Source organism: Salvelinus sp. IW2-2015, unplaced genomic scaffold (genome assembly GCF_002910315.2).
Source record: "Salvelinus sp. IW2-2015 unplaced genomic scaffold, ASM291031v2 Un_scaffold3910, whole genome shotgun sequence".
NCBI classification, from domain to species: domain Eukaryota; kingdom Metazoa; phylum Chordata; class Actinopteri; order Salmoniformes; family Salmonidae; genus Salvelinus; species Salvelinus sp. IW2-2015.
This window is the reverse complement of record NW_019945184.1, coordinates 25,412-29,618: the sequence shown is the minus strand read 5'-3', so window position 1 is coordinate 29,618 and position 4,207 is coordinate 25,412. Positions and strand designations below refer to the sequence as shown.

General features: G+C 45.3%; 2 pseudogenes; both read left to right on the top strand.

Moving 5' to 3' along the window:
- LOC139026115 (PDZ domain-containing protein 4-like) overlaps nt 1-1,620 on the top strand; it is a 3,109-nt pseudogene extending 1,489 nt beyond the window's left edge.
- LOC112076657 (fibroblast growth factor 5-like) overlaps nt 1-2,291 on the top strand; it is a 20,823-nt pseudogene extending 18,532 nt beyond the window's left edge.
- The last annotated feature ends 1,916 nt before the right edge of the window (nt 2,292-4,207 follow it).

The window sequence follows — 4,207 nt, the reverse complement described above, 5'->3', positions numbered from 1 at the left end:
TGGGGACTCTGTCCTAACCATACAGGTTATTATATTCTGGTGGGAGCTCTGTCTAACCATACAGGTATTATATCTGGTGGGAGCTCTGTCTAACATACAGGTTATTATATGTGGGCTCTGTCTAACATACAGGTTATTATATCTGGTGGGAGCTCTGTCTAACCATACAGGTTATTATATCTAGTGGGAGCTCTGTCTAACCATACAGGTTATTATATCTGGTGGGAGCTCTGTCTAACCATACAGGTTATTATATCTGGTGGGAGCTCTGTCTAACCATACAGGTTATTATATCTGGTGGGAGCTCTGTCTAACCATACAGGTTATTATATATGGTGGGAGCTCTGTCCTACACCATACAGGTTTATTATATCTGGTGGAGCTCTGTCTAACCATACAGGTTATTATATCTGGTGGGAGCTCTGTCTAACCATACAGGTTATTATATCTGGTGGGAGCTCTGTCTAACCATACAGGTTATTATATCTGGTGGGAGCTCTGTCTAACCATACAGGTTATTATATCTGGTGGGAGCTCTGTCTAACATACAGGTTATTATATCTGGTGGGAGCTTCTGAACCATACAGGTTATTATATCTGGTGGGAGCTCTGCCTAACCATACAGGTTATTATATCTGGTGGGGCTCTGTCTAACCATAGGTTATTATATCTGGTGGGAGCTCTGTCTAACCATACAGGTTATTATATCTGGTGGGAGCTCTGTCTAACCATACAGGTTATTATATCTGGGGAGCTCTGTCTAACATACAGGTTATTATATACTGGTGGGAGCTCTGTCTAACCATACAGGTTATTATATCTGGTGGGAGCTCTGTCTAACATACCATACAGGTTATTATATCTGGTGGGAGCTCTGTCTAACCATACAGGTTATTATATCTAGTGGGAGCTCTGTCTAACCATACAGGTTATTATATCTGGTGGGAGCTCTGTCTAACCATACAGGTTATTATATCTGGTGGGAGCTCTGTCTAACCATACAGGTTATTATATTGGTGGGAGCTTCTAACCATACAGGTTATTATATCGGTGGGAGCTCTGCCTAACCATACAGGTTATTATATCTGGTGGGAGCTCTGTCTAACCATACAGGTTATTATATCTGGTGGGAGCTCTGTCTAACCATACAGGTTATTATATCTGGTGGGAGCTCTGTCTAACATACAGGTTATTATATCTAGTGGAGCTCTGACATTACTGTGGGGCTACCTAACCATACAGGTTATTATATCTGGTGGGAGCTCTGTCTAACCATACAGGTTATTATATCTGGTGGGAGCTCTGTCTAACCATACAGGTTATTAGATCACCTGTGGGCATCCTGGGGTACTACATGTTGTAGTTTCCCACCGAAAGGTTATTTTTAGGCTTAGTTAGGAATGTTTTGAGATCGTTGGATCAGAAATGTCAAATCAAGTGCTCCATTTGTTTGAATCACAGTACAGATGTTTGTAAAAGCGTAAAGAGGAAATGAACAGTCAACTAGGGTTAATAGAGCTTGTCTTTCTAAGATCCTTGGTGACTGACGGCTCTCGTCTCCTTAAGGAAGTCCCAGCTCAGATGGAGAGGGGTAGGAATGAGTACGGAGATGGATCGTAGAGCAGGGGGATATGTACGGTAATACTGTATGTGCTGGCGGGGTGCTTGTGAATGTTGAAGAATTTTACATTGGGGAAATTGAGACATTCATTTTGTGTAAAACACTTAACCATTTTGCTCTCTGTAACATTATGTTGTGTAACATTATGTTGTGTAACATGCGTAACCATTTTGCTCTCTGTAACATTATGTTGTGTTTGTGTTTTCCAGGAGCGATTCACGGACGACTGTAGGTTCTGGGAGCGTTTCCAGGAGAGCAGTTACAACACTTACGCCTCAGTGTTGCACCGGAACCACCGGACGGGACGGGACTGGTACGTGGCCCTGAACAAGAGAGGAAAATCCAAGATGGGCTCCAGCCCCAGGGTCAAATCACAGCACGTCTCCACGCATTTCCTCCCCAGGCTCAACGACCTGCACAGCGTCCGAGGCTTCACCATCACCGACAGGAGCAAAGAGAGGAGGAAACACCAGCCGCCACTGACCAAACCGCCCTCCCAGCAATACGGGGATGTTAATGCAGAGACGGGGAAGAGGGTGCAGACTGTCAAGTACTGGCCCAAGTTTCGGTTTGGATAGACTGCGAAGTGATGAGGGATGAAGTAATACCAACTATGTGCGTTATATGGATTGATAGGATGGATTACTGGCCACCATAAACATGGACATGACACCTGTTGCCCTCAAATATTTTTTTCCCGCTGAACTTTTACTTTCTGTTATTTCTAAGCATTCCAGTTGTCATAAAGTAGTGAGTTTTAAACCAAAGGGATGTAATATGCAAATCATTAAGCTTTGTGATTGTAAAGCTATGATGGTTACAATGGTTTGGGGTTGGAAACACTTCCGAAGGAGATCCCTTTCGGGCCAATTAAAAACACAACGTGTGATAACTAGTTCATATATGGTTAGAAACACAATGTGAGATACATTACATTACCAAAAGACACCTGCTCCTCGAACATCTCATTCCAAAATCATGGGCATTAATATAGAGTTGGTCCCCCTTTGCTGCTGTAACAGCCTCCACTCTTCTGGGAAGGCTTTCCACTAGATGTTGGAACATTGCTGCGGGGTCTTGTTTCCATTCAGCCATAAGAGCATTAATGAGTTCAGGCACTGATGTTTGGCGATTAGGCCCGGCTCGCAGTCGGCTTTCCAATTCATCCCAAAGGTGTTCGATGGGGTTGAGGTCAGGGCTCTGTGCAGGCCAGTCAAGTTCTTCCACACCGATCTCGACAAACCATTTCTGTATGGACCTCGCTTTGTGCACGGGGTCATTGTCATGCTGAAACAGGAAAGGGCCTTCCCCAAACTTTTGCCACAAAGTTGGAAACACAGAATCATCTAGAATGTCATTGTATGCTGTAGCGTTAAGATTTCCATTCACTGGAACTAAGGGGCCCGAACCATGAAAAACAGCCCCAGACCATTATTCCTCCTCCACCAAACTTTACAGTTGGCACTATGTATTGGGGCAGGTAGCGTTCTCCTGACATCTGCCAAACCCAGATTTGTCCGTTGGACTGCCAGATGGTGAAGCGTGATTAATCACTCCAATGGAGGCAAGCTTTACACCACTCCAGCCTACGCTTGGCATAGCGCATGGTGATCTTAGGCTTGTGTGCGGCTGCTCAGCCATGGAAACCCATTTCATGAAGCTCCTGACAAACAGTTCTTGTGCTGACGTTTCTTCCAGAGGCAGCTTGGAACTCAGTAGTGAGTGTTGCAACCGAGGACAGACAATTATTACGCGCTTCAGCACTCGGCGGTCCCGTTCTGTGAGCTTGTGTGGCCTACCACTTCGCGACTGAGCCGTTGTTGCTCCTAGACGTTTCCACTTCACAATAATAGCACCTACAGTTGCCCGGGGGCAGCTCTAGCAGGGCAGAAATTTTACAAACTGACTTGTTGGAAAGGTGGCATCCTATGACGGTGCCACATTGAAAGTCACTGAGCTCTTCAGTATGGGCCATTCTAATGCCAATGTTTGTCCATGGAGATTGCATGGCGTTGTGCTCGATGTTACACACCTGTCAACAACTGGTGTGGCTGAAATAGCCGAATCCATTAATTTGAAGGGGTGTCCACATAGTTTTGTATATATATAATATAACTAGTTCACATGGTTAGAAACACAACATGACAACTAACTAGTTGATCTTTAACAAGCTGGGGGGGGGGGGGGGGGGGGGATCAAGCAGTAAACTGTCCATCACAGCTATCCTAGATTATAGAGAACAGTCTCACAGCTGTCACTAGAGAACAGTCTCCTACCATGACCCTGTGGCCTGGAGGATGTTCCCAAGAGGACAGTTCCATGGGGGATGAAGATGCCTGGATGGACTGACAGGCCGTGTTTTGGAGAAGGCTCAAGCCATAGCTGTATCAGATGGCAGAAAGGCAGACAGTTCGTGTGACCTAGAAGGAAAACACTGCCGAGGAGGAGGAGGGATGCTAGTTGATGATTGGCTGGTTTCAAACCTGGGTCTCCTGTGTGCCATCAAATTGGGTTTTCCTTCGTTAGACTGAGCTAAAGCCTTGGTTTTCCTTCGTTAGACTGAGCTAAAGCCTTGGTTTTCCTTCG